The sequence below is a fragment of the Ictidomys tridecemlineatus genome, chromosome 2 (assembly GCF_052094955.1).
Source record: "Ictidomys tridecemlineatus isolate mIctTri1 chromosome 2, mIctTri1.hap1, whole genome shotgun sequence".
Lineage (NCBI taxonomy): Eukaryota > Metazoa > Chordata > Mammalia > Rodentia > Sciuridae > Ictidomys > Ictidomys tridecemlineatus.
Window position 1 is genome coordinate 15,906,344 of NC_135478.1, and position 13,070 is coordinate 15,919,413.

The 13,070-nt window shown below is 37.3% G+C and overlaps 1 protein-coding gene and 1 non-coding gene across 24 annotated transcripts in view; both read left to right on the plus strand.

Annotated features, from left to right (window-relative positions):
- The window catches only part of Map4 (microtubule associated protein 4), a 170,648-nt gene that overhangs the window by 19,259 nt on the left and 138,319 nt on the right, over window positions 1–13,070 (plus strand). The gene's annotated exons all lie outside the window — the stretch shown is intronic.
- LOC120892066 (U6 spliceosomal RNA) lies at window positions 2,762–2,867 on the plus strand. Its single transcript, XR_005736737.1, has one exon. It is a non-coding gene; the product is annotated as a U6 spliceosomal RNA (small nuclear RNA).

Consider the following 13,070-nt stretch of genomic DNA (forward strand, 5'->3'; position numbering starts at 1 on the left):
TTGGACTCTAATTTTTCTGTCCTCCTGCTTCAGCTTCTCTAATACCTGAAATTACAGGCCTACACCCCCATGCCTGATTAGGAATGAATGTTAAGGTCTTTGTAAACAGGTGGTTTGATAATTTCTCCTAGTGTAGAGGCTGGGGATGTGGCTCAAGCGGTAGCGCGCTCGCCTGGCATGCGTGCGGCCTGGGTTCGATCCTCAGCACCACATACCAACAAAGATGTTGTGTCCGCTGAAAACTAAAAATTAAATATTAAAAGTTCTCTCTCTCTCTCTCTCTCTCTCTCTCTCTCTCTCTCTCTCAAAAAAAAAAAAAAGTTTAAAAAAAAATAATTTCTCCTAGTGTAGATCCCTTTGAGAATGTATCCAGAGCAAAGACCCTGTCCCCATAAGTTTTCTTTTTATCTTTGAAAAAAATGCCTTTTTTGATATAGAATTTTATTATATTTTGTTTTTTTAATATGTTTTCTTTTTTATCTTATTTTTTTAAGTTGTAGATGGACACAATACTTTTATTTATTTGTTTTTATGTGGTGCTGAGGATTGAACCCAGTGCCTCAGGTGTGCTAAGGAAGCTCTCTACCACTGAGCTACACCCCGAGCCCTGTCTTTATTTTCTTTTACATATTGTTTTTCATTCTGTTAACATTTGGCTTATGTTGATGGTATTGAGAAGTTAGCCTTGGTATTAGTTTCTGTCAGGTATTCAGTGGTTTTGCCAGTCATTGATAAACTGCATTTATTTGTGGCTCCTTATCTTATCCAGGTTATGAAAACCTAAGATGCCAGTGTATGCCGGGTTTCAGTTCTCTGGCTGAAAGGCTCAGGGGTCACTCCAGTTGAACTGGGCTAACTGGGCTGCACAAAATCACCACATAAGAGACACAAATACCTTTTTCTTTGGGGTCGCTGAGACAGCTCCTCTGACCTTAAATCCACAGGAAGAGAGAGAACAAGAGCATGCGCTGACCCCTTTTATTGAGGAGAAGCTATTCAAATGAGGCAAGGGGTCAGATTTCAGGGGGCTGAGTCTATCTTCATGATGTCCACTGTCAGCAGGTTGACTGACACCTGGGTAGGCCACACCCAAGGGCACAGTAAGGAGGGGCTATAGCAAGACACACCCGTGCAAGAGCCACTGACCCTCGAATCCAAGAAGGATGGGGAAAGCTCTGCCACATTTCTGTGACTGAGCACCCCAGCACCCAGCTGGGGAGTGTGACTCAATCATGTGTAAGGTTGGTCTCCTATAAGTGTATGCTAAGGTCATTTTGTGACTGTAATAAAAAAGAGTTTTCTTACCTTTTTTTTTTTTTTCCACCTCAACACCAGGACAGGCTTTAGTATAGCCCTCTGAGGTAGTGAAAAATTTGGGGAATGATTTAGATCTGAGAGACATGGTGGAATGTCTTTTTTTAAAAATATTTTTTATTTATTTTTCAGGTGGCGCTGAGGATTGAACCCTGTGCCTCATATGTGTGAGGCAAGGGCTCTACCACTGAGCCATAGCCCCAGCCCTGGAATGTCTTCTTGTAAGACAATTTTTGGAAGATTCTTGGCTCTGATTTTTGTCCCCCTGGCCCTATGTGGCTCTTGCATTGAAACTCAAGATTAGAACCTCTCAGATCTGATGATCTTGTTATGCAGATTATGACTGAAGATTTAGGGTGGAATCCAGATTTTGGGTTTTAATCTTTGAGGTGATTCTGATTCTGTTAATTTCCAGATCATATTTTAAGTCACAAGGAGTTAGACCGTATTATATGTTTGATCAGTTAGTGGTATAAATGATGTTAGTGGTGGAATGAGCATCTAATGAATTTTTTTAAGCAGTTTTGGGTTGTTAGATAAAATCACAGGATGCCATTTTTTTTTGGACTAAACTACTGCACTTACGCCTCTACAGATCAGGCTAACTATCAAAATGGACTGCAGGGCGAGGTGGCGGAGATTTGTAATTCCAGTGATTTAGGTGGCGGAGATTTGTAATTCCAGTGATTTAGGAGGCTGTGAGGCAGGAGAATGACTAATGCAAAGCCAGCTTCAGGAATTTAGTGAGGCCCTAAGTAACTTAACAAGACCTTGTTTCAAAATTAAAAAAAATAAAAATAAGGGCTGGGGATGTAGTCAGTGGTTAAGTCCCTGCGTTCAATCCATGGTACCAAAAAAAAAAAAAAATCAAAATGGAGTTTCTCACATTATAGTTGCATGTTATTAAGTTAAAACTAAGTTTTGGGGGCTGCGGCTGTGGCTCAACGCTAGTGCACTTGCCTGGCACTGGCATGAGTGAGGCACTGGGTTCAATCCCTGTCATTACATAAAAATGATAATAAAAATAACATGAAATAAAGGTATTGTGTCTATCTACAATTAAAAAAATATATTTTTAAAGAGTAAAGTTTTATCAACAACTAAAAAGAACAAAGTTGTTTTATTTGACCTCCTTGAGAAATGAAGAGTAGAGAGATAACTAAATTTCCCATACAGGCCAGTTTCAATTGACAGGATAATGAAGTTTAACCTGCTTTGTTAACCTGAAGGTATCCTGAAGTTATCTGATACTAACCAATATCTCTATTTGTCTCCCTGGCCCCTCCTAACAAGGAAAGTAACTTTGGGAAAGGACCAGTCCACTTGTGTTTCTCTTTTTTTCTTTTTTGTTTATAATACCAAACTCCTCTGCTAGGCTCATTTGAACATTTTATTCAATTTTATGGAACAGAGTTATTTGATTTTAGTATAAGAAAAATAAAGCCAAATGCTTACTTTGGCAGCACATATACTAAAATTGGAATGATGCAGAGGAGAGTAACATGCCCCTGTGCAAAGATGACACACAAATTCGTGAAGTAGTCCATATTTTTATGTACTTTTGGAAGTTAATAAGGAGAGTCTGAGGGGCTGGGGTTGTGACTCATCAGTAGAGCGCTTGCCTCGCATGTGTGAAACCCTGGGTTGTATCCTTAGTACCACATAAAATACATAAGTAAAATAAAGGTATTGTGTCCAACTACAACTAAAAAATAATTAGAAAAAGGAGAGTCTGATTTAGGTTTTTTTTTTTTTTTTTTTTTTTAAAGCCAGTGAAGTGGTAGGGATATAGACCAGTTGTAGAGCTCGTGCTTAGTATTCAATCCCCAGTGCTGTAAAACATAAAAAATAAAATAAAGCCAATTAATTGTAATTTGCTTTTTTATGAGATTTAGAGAAAAATTAAGCTTAAGGTGCAGAATTCCTATGTACTCCTCTTCTCTCCCCTATTAAAATCTTGCGTAAACGTGGTACATTGTTACAATTGATGAGCTGCTGTTAATGTGTTATCATTAAATGAAGTCCATAGATTACATTAGGGTTCACTCATGGTGTTATACTTTCTATGGGTTTGGAAAAATGTGTAATGATATATATACAGGTTAGTTTTACTGCCCTAAAAAAAATCTCTGTGATACACTTATTTATCCTTCCCATCTGTTGGCAGTCACTGATCTTTTTTTTAAATATTTATTCTTTTAGCTGTAGGTGGACACAATATCTTTATTTCATTTTTTAAAATATTTATTCTTTTAGCTGTAGGTGGACACAATATCTTTATTTCATTTTTATTTGGTGCTGAGGATCGAACCCAGTTCCTCTCATTTGCTAGCTGAACACTCTACCACTGAGTCACAATTCCAAGCCCTTGTCTTTTTTTTCTTTTTGGTGTTGGGAATTGAAACCAGGGACTCTTTACCACAGATCTATATTCCCAGTCCATTTTTAAAAATTTGAGACAAGAGTCTCACTAAGTTGCTTAGCACCTCACTGTTGCTGAGCCTGCTTTGAACTCGTGATCCTCCTGTTTCAGCATCCTGAGCCACTGGGCCCAGTCCTTTTTATTTTTATTTATTTATTTACCTTTGGTACTGGGGATTGAACCCAGAGGTATTCTACCACTGAGCCACATTCCCAGCCCTTTTAATTTTTTTAAAATTTTGAGACAGAGTCTTGCTAAATTGCTGAGGATGGCTTTGAACTTGTAATATTCCTGCCTTAGCCACCTGAGTCACTGCGATTATAGGTGTGTATCACCACATCTGGCTTTAGTTTTCATTTTGAAACAGGATCATATTAAGTTGCCCAGGTCAGCTGTGAATTTGTAATCTTTCTATCTCAGCCTCCTGAATCACTGGGATTATAGGCATGGACCACTTACCCAGCCTAAGCAGAATAAGACAGTGAAACAGTTAATTGTAAAATTGTTCAGCCACCTTGGAAAACAGTTTGGCAGTTTGCCTAGGAGTATAATTACTGGGCTAAGTGTTAGTTGTATATTTACTTTTTAAAGAAAGTGCCATTTATATTGATATAATATTCTAGAAGTACAGTCTACTCAAGTGGTCTCCAATGACACTGAAGTTGGGTACCTTGTGATAAAATTTCTAGCTACCTGACATGCTCTTCTGTGACTATACTGCAAGGGGTGTTGAGTGACTTGTTACATCTTGAAAGGGTGGGAGTATAGGTTTCCAGTTGGCCTTTGCTAGCATGGGTAGGGTTTGGACCACAGTATTTTCTGTGGTGTTTGGCTGGAATAGCTTGATTATGAGCTAAAATTTTCCTGTCTTGCTAGACTGATCCTTTGCTGGTCCTTTCATAGAAGAAAACTGACTTTTGTTGGGACTTTTCTTGTTTGCATTTTTTTGATTTTTTTTTTTTGCATTTATGTATTGGTGTTTTTTAGTCTTAGGAATGAAAAGAAAGGTTAGGGATCAGTGATAGAATGCTTGCTTACCATGTGTAAGGCTGTGAGTTCAGTCCTGCGTATCCCCTTGCCTCACCACCAAAAGGGTGCTTTTCAAAATGCTATTTTGATTAAAATTCTTGTTCATATTTTCCATAATATTGTAAATAGGGCTATTATACTTTTCAGAAGAAAATCTGAGATAATAATGGCTTTCTTGGAGAAAATAGGAGTTATTAGCAGTTCATTTCAATGAACCCTAGCATTAGTTTTCTGCTAGAATTTGCAAAACATAAACCAGAATGATTAAGTCTTTTCCATAGCATAATGTTTTCTAATTGCTGTGTAATATACTGCCAGATGTTCAGATTTATTTGGAAACTTAGATTTCATAATTGGGATTTTTAGTATTAGCTAGGTTTACGTAGTAGGTCAAATTAAAATTTGCTATTCTGTTTTCTTGTACTGTACATAATCTTTTTCTTAGTATGTTGTAGATAACTGTGGTATAACTCATAGAAATCGATAATTATAAAATGACTGTAAATGTGCATAGATGTAGAAGCATATAATATTTGGAGTTTTAGTTTCTGTTTCTTCAAAGATGAAAGTATATATGTTATAATTTGTTTAGGAAGGTATTTTTCAACCTCAGATGGAATTGAAATGTATTATTAGACATGAAAAAGAAAGTTTTTTTTCCTGGTATTTGGGATTAAACTTGGCCTTGTGCATGCTAGGCAAGCACTCTATGAGTGAGCTATAGGTCCAGCCCCCAGGGTGTTTTTTTTTGTTTGTTTGGTTTTTTTTTTTTGTGTGTGTGTGTATGTGTGTGTGTGTGTGTGAGAGAGAGAGAGAGAGAGAGAGAGAGAGAGAGAGAGAGAGAGAGAGATTGATTTTGCAGATTGAACCCAGAGGTACTCTACTATGGAGCTATATTCTCAGCCCTTTTTATTTTGAGACAATCTTGCTAAGTTGCCCAGGCTAGCCTGGGACTTGTGATCCTCCTTCCTCAGTGGCATGAACAGATGGGATTATAGGTGTGTTGACACTGCCCTGTATTCAGTGATTTTTAGTATTTTCAGAGTTGTGTATCCATCACTGTAAAACGTTTTAGAACACTGTCATTACTCCCCGCTTCTTCTCCCCACCCCAAACCCAAGCAGATCCATTTCCTAGCTATTACCCCACCCAATCCTCTATCTCCCTTGATTTCCAGCCTCAATTTTTTATAGTTTTTAATTGAGAGGGGATGGAAGTGTGATTTTGCTTCTTTGGAAACATTTGACAATGTCCAGAGACAGTTTTCATCCTTATAACTGGGAAGGTGCTCTTGGTATCTAGTGAGTACAGATAACCAAGAATACTGGGAAGCAACTTCAAATGTGAGAACAACCTCTTACAACAAAGAATTATCTATCCACGACCTCAATAGTAAAAACGTAGGGCTGGGGTGTTGGTTAGTGGTTAAGTACCCTGGAGTTCAATCCCTGGTACCAAAAAAAGTAAAAGAGTTGAGAAACTCTGGTCTGGGTGGTAATTAGACTAAATAATTAAATCAGTGTTTTAGTCCTTATGTTAAGAGTAGGATATTGTCTTACATGGTAGCTTTATGAGTTATATAAAATCTTTGAATGTGTTGAAGGTACACAGTTAAAAAAAAAGATTCTAGGGACCTAAGGGACTCAGTCTTTCTAGTATATTCTAATAATAATATGGGCATACTGAAAGCAGTGAATCCTAGTCCCAAATGTGCCTAGGAGGGCTGGGGCTGTAGCTCAGTGGCAGAACACTTGCCTAGCATGTGTGAGGCACTGGCTTCAATCCTCAGCACCACATAAATATAAAATAAAGATATTATGTCCATCTATAACTAAAAAATAAATATATATATAAAAGAATGTGCCTAGGAATCCAATGTTATATTTTATTTCAAAGAAATTACTTTTTAGAAGTAATTTTATAAGTCTCAATAGTCCTATAAGGAATTAGAGACTGATTGTATCATGCTTCCTTTGCAGATTTGTGAATCTGTGTTGTGTGTTTTGAAATTGAATAGTTTTTGGAGGTGATACTAGTTAATTAGATAAAATATGACTCTAAGATGTTTGTTATCCTTCCTTCTTTGTTAGATTTGGATTGTATAATTTTAGGAGGTATGAAGGATTAAAGAAAGGTGAAAGTCATGCTAGGCTCTACCACTGAGCTATATACCTCAGCCCCCATTCCTTCTTTTAAATTTATATATATACACACATACATACACATACCAGGGATTGAATTCAGGGGTGGTTAACCACTGAGCTATGTCTCCAGCCCTTTTTTATTTTGAGACAGGTTCTCTCTAAATTGCTTAGGGCCTCACTAAATTGCTGAGACTAGTCTCAAACTTGCAATCCTCCTGCCTCAGCCTCCTAAATTTCTGGGATTATGGGCATGTAACACCATTTATAATAATATTATTATTATTATGGTACTAGGGTTTGAACCCAAGGGTATTTAACCACTGTGCCATGTACCCAGCCCCTTTTTATTTTGAGACAGGGTCTGTCGCTAGTTTGCTTTCAACCTCGATAAGTTGCTGAGGCTGGTTTTGAATGTTCAATCCTCCTGCCTCAGTCTCCCAAATTGCTGGGATTATAGATGTATGCTACCACACCCAGCTAAATTTATAGATTATTGAGAAAAATTGGAAATGTAATTTGTGGAGACAGTAAACTTTCCTTGTAGGGGAATTATAGTGATTCTTTGAAGTGAATTTTACAGTTGAACTCACTTCTAGAAATCTATAAATGTGAAATTTTCTAAATTATAAAATAATTTTAAAATGTAACACAGGCTATAGTATTTTTTAAAAAAATTTTATTTGGGAAGCTGGGCAGGAGGATTGCAAGTTTGAGGCCAGCCTGGGCAACTTAGTGAGACCCTGTCTCAAAATTAGGGGCGGGGTGGGGGGAAGAAAAGGAAAAAGGGTTGGGGGTGTTGCTCAGTGGTACAGTGCTTGCCTAGCATGCACAAATCCCTCCATTTTAGTTCCCAGCACTGCCAAAGGAAAAAGACACACACACAAAAAACCCTATAAAAACATTTGTTGGAAACTCAAATTAAACAACATTGAGAAAAATCAAATAGTACAGGAATATTAAATTAAAACTGAAGTTTCTCTTTCCTACTCTTGCTCTTTCACTACTGTGATTAAAGAAACCAGAGTAGATATAAGCAGATTTAAAGGATCATTTCGTGTGTGTGTGTGTGTGTGTGTGTGTGTGTGTGTGTGTGTGTGTATAAAATTCACTTCAAGGAATCACTATAATTCCCCTACAAGTTTTTGTTATATACTTTTTGTTGATCCAAGGCAAGGCAAGGTTATACTGGGGTGTTTTATACATTGTTCAGTTCAGTCCTGGTAATCTATGTAGACATTTTTGTTATATATAAACTTGGGATGGTGGAAGTCAGAGAAGATGAGGACCCGATTACACAGAAAATAAGAAGATGGGTTCAAATCTAGATCTTTGTGATGATAAAATGTGTGTTCTTTGTATAGTGCTGTGTAACCTTGCTTTACCAGGTAATTCATTTTAGGCTTTTACCTGGTTCTTACTAGATGTTGCCAAATGATGTTACTTTTGCTTTTGGTAACCAGGCCCAACATCCAAAGCAAGTACATGAGATTGTAATTCAAGAAGGTGGTGGCTTGTCTGTTATCTGTACCTTTCTTATGTTGGTGTAATGGGAGATTATCAGCGTGCATCATGATCAGGTTACAGCATCAGGAGCAGCTCTACAACCTATTTTAGTTTCAAGAGTTAATATTCTGGTTTTTTGTTGTTGTTGTTCTTGCCTTTTTCTTTTCCCTTTGAGATAGAGAAACCAGAGATGTGTTGTTGGAGAAGGAGCGTTTTTTTTCAAATACTGAATATTTGTGAAGCTAATGATCAGGCCTCACTGAGGTATGAAGAAACTGAGAGTTTCATTTTGTTGAGTTCAAAAAAGACATTCCAAATGAAATTTTATTTTGAAAGTGAAAATGAGCACTGAAAAAAATAACAAAAAGGATGAACTCTAAAACAAAATCACTAACCTATTTCCAAGGAATAAGGATTATTCAATTGAATTAGAATAAGGATCTACTTACTGCCGCGTTTTATGCCTGTAATTCCAGTGACTCCAGAGGCTGAGGCAGGAAGATTACAAGTTCAAGGCTAACATGGGAAATTTAGCAAGAATCTGTCTCAAAATAAAAAGGACTGGGGTTGGAACTCAGTGGTAAAGTGTACCTGAGTTTAATCCCTAGTACCATAAATAAATGAAAAGATGAATGAATGAATCAATGAATCAATCTACTTGTGTTATTGGGTCTGTTTGTCATAAGCTCAGTTTTGTTTTCTTTTTTTTTTTTAAAGAGAGTGAGAGAGAGAATATATATATTTTTAATATTTATTTTTTAGTTTTCGGCAGACACAACATCTTTGTTTGTATGTGGTGCTGAGGATCGAACCCGGGCCGCACGCATGCCAGGCGAGCGCGCTACCATTTGAGCCACATCCCCAGCCCATAAACTCAGTTTTCTTAAAGTGGAGCCTTACTCCCACCTCTCTTAGATTGACTTATTATTTATTTATTTGGTGCTGGGGATTAAATCCAAAGTTGCTTTATCACTGAGCCACGTCCCCAGCAAACCCCCTACCCCTTTTAAATTGTCTCATGACTTTTTTTGCACCTTTATTTATTTATTTTTATGTGGTGTTAAGGATCAAACCCAGGGCCTCACACATGCTAGACAAGCACTCTACTGCTGAGCCACAACCCCAGCCTCAACAACCCCCCCCCCTTTTTTTTTTTTAAAGAGAGAGTGAGAGAGGAGAGAGAGAGATAGAGAGAATTTTTAATATTTATTTTTTAGTTCTCGGCGGACACAACATCTTTGTTGGTATGTGGTGCTGAGGATCGAACCCGGGCCGCACGCATGCCAGGCGAGCGCGCTACCACTTGAGCCACATCCCCAGCCCAACAACCCCCTTTTTTAAAAACTTAAAAAAAAAAGACTTTAATCTTTATTTCATTTATTTGTTTTTATGTGATGCTGAGGATCGAACCCAGTGCCAAGCAAATGCTCAAGCACTGAGCCACAACTCCAGCATCCCCAGCCATTTAATTAAAAAAAAACAAACAAAAGAAATTAGAGACAGGGTCTTGCTAAATTGTTTAAGGCCTCACCAATTTGCTGAGGCTGACTTTAAACACAGAACCCCTCTGCCTCAGCCTCCTGAGCTGCTGTGGTTATAGGTGTGCACCAAAGCTCCTGGCCTTACTGTGCCAGTTCTTCCTAATGATGACTTTAGGCTGAATTGTTTGGGGGAGGGAAGAGAGTCAGATTTTATTTTTAGGGAGGTAGATAACCACATGGAGAGTTGGGTGAGAGACTGTCAGAGAGTTCTATTAAGAGAGTGGTAGAGCTGGGCTTGGGAGCAGGGGGATTGGGAGTTCAAAGCCAGCCTCGGCACAAAGCAAGGTGCTAAACAACTCAGTGAGGGCCTGTCTCTAAATAAAATACAAAATCGGGCTGGGGATGTGGCTCAGTGGTCAAGTGTCCCTGAGTTCAATCCCCAGTACAATAAATAAATAAAAAATAAATAAATAATAAAAGTCTAGTGCAGAGTCCAGATAAGGGAAGAGGATTTGGAACCAAGACATATGGGAGTGGGTAAAGAAAACCAAGTACTCTATAGATGATGATTGTGATATGATTAATTTTATAGATTATCATTTACTTCATACTTGCTGTGTACTAGAAATAATATGTTCTTCCATGGATTACTCATTTAGACTTTGTAACAACTTCATGATTATAGTTCTTAACATACCTATTCTGTGCATGCAGGAACAGTCATGGAGAGATTACCTAACTTGCCTAAATTTAATTTAGCTTGACAGAGGGAGAGCCAGTCAGGCAGTCTGATTCTAGACCTGTACTCTTAACCAGTATGCTGGTTTGGGGGCTTTTTTTCCTAGCTGTTTGACAGTGAAGTAACACCTATCACTTGAAGTAGTCAAATACGCAGTAGATGGTCACCAGTCATGCACCTCAAGGGTCCACATGATACTTGGTAGTTAGATTATATTATCTGGAAGGAGCCTTTTTTTGGTGGTGGTGGGGAGGGGTGGGGGGAGTCCTGGGGGTTGAACTCAGGAGCACTCAATTACTGAGACATATCCCTAGCCCTTTTTTGTATTTTATTTAGACACAGAGTCTCATTGAAATCTTGCCTTTGCACTTGTGATCCTCTTGCCTTAGCCTCCCAAGCTGCTGGGATTACAGGCAGGAGCAATGCTAGAAAGAGCTTTTTAAGTGCCCAGTTTCTGTGATTTGACATACAGAAAGTTCTTGCTTTTTTAAAAAAAAATTATAAATTTTTTTAGTTGTTAATGGACCATTTATTTACTTATTTATTATTTCTTTATTTCTTTATTTATTTATATATGGTGCTGAGATTTGAACCCAGTGCCTCACACACGCTAGGCAGGCGCTCTACAACTCCAGCCGGAGTCCTTGCTTTTTGTGGTTCTGCTATGTATTAATTGCCTAAAGTACAGGATTCACTATTAATTCTTCTCTTCACAAATCACTACATAAATAGCAAGTGTTCCTCAACATCAGTGATCAGTTATGTTACTTCTTTCAGTGTCTATGTATCTATTATTCAGTTCATTAAGAAGCAGCAGGGCAGAGCTTGTTACCTCCTCATCTTCCAATGGTAAACCCATGTGACAATTACAAAAAAAGTAACAACACTGGAAGTAAAATTAAAATTGAACCTAAATGGAGTTACAGAAGAAACTTCACTGTGGGAATGTTAATGCATTCCACCACTTGAAAGATTTGATTTGAATCAAATAGAATTTAGTGAAGGTGAGCTAATTTTAATAAAGGAAGAAAGTGGGTTGGTGAAAAATATGATCTCCCAGAGGAAGTGATGCTGGAAAGAAATTAAAAGAATTCTAGAGGATATTTCTGTGACATTGAAAGTCTAAAAGATAAAATTTTGGAAGGTGTCCCAAACTTTTAACAGGTGTGACAATTTTCTAAGATATGGAAAAAAGCCTGTTACATATCATAAATTAAACAAGGAAAAGGTGGCAAGCAGTATCCAAACTACTACTATGTTTTTGTTCATTTATTTTTATTCTTTTTAGTAAAGTGTATTTTGACATGTTAAACATTCATGGAGTATAACTTATTCTAATTAAGATCCCATTGTTGTGGCTGTACATGATGTGGAGTTTCATGGTGGTGTATTCATATATGAAGATAGGAAAGTTATGTCCGATTCATTCTACTGTCTTTTCTGTTCTCATCTCTCCTTCTTTCCCTTCATTTTCCTTTGTCTAATTCACTGAACTTCTTCCCTCCCCACCCTTATTGTGTGTTAGCATCTGCATATCAGAGAGAACATTTGACCTTTTTTTTTTTGGGGAGGGGGGAGATTGGCATATTTCACTTAGCATGATAGTGTCCAGATCCATCCATTTACTGGCAAAAGTCATAATGTCTTTTTTATGGTAGAGTAATATTTCACTGGGTATATGTACCACATTTTCTTTATCCATTTATATGTTGAAGGGCACCTAAGTTGGTTCTATAGTTTAGATATTGTGAATTTATCTGCTATAAACATTGATATGGCTGTGTCACTATAGTATGCTAATTTTAAGTCTAACTTTGGGTGTATATTGAAAAGTGGGATAACTGGGTCAAATGGTGGTTATTCCTAAGTTTTTTAGAAAGAGTTTTAACAGTTCAATATTTCTAATTTTTATACTAAATATTAGTTTCCCTATTCTTTTTGTTTTTCTATGTATTTAAAACAGTTTATTTTTCTTTTGTCTTTTTTTTTTTTTTTCTGATTCTGGAGATTGAACTTGAGCACTTTACCACTGAAGTATATCCCTAACCCCTTTAAAAGTTTTAAATTTTTGAGCTGAGGGTAGAGGCAGAGGCCTGTAATCCCAGTGACTGAGGAGGCTGGGGCAGGAGGATTGTAAGTTCAAGGCTAGCTTCAATAATTTAGATACACCCTGACTCAAAATTAAAATTAAAAAAGAACTGGGAATGGGGCTCAGTGGTGAAGGGTGTCTTGTGTTCAATCTCCAGTACTTAAAAAAATAAAAAATAACAACGCAGAAAATTGAAGCAGGAGGATTATAAATTCTAGGCCATTTTGGATTAGGCATCTGAGTTAGTGTCTCTGGGTTTAATTGTCAGAATCATAAAATTAGATAAATAGATAAAATTTTAAAAACTACTTTGAGATGGGTCTTGCTAAATTGTCAAGGCTTCAATTGC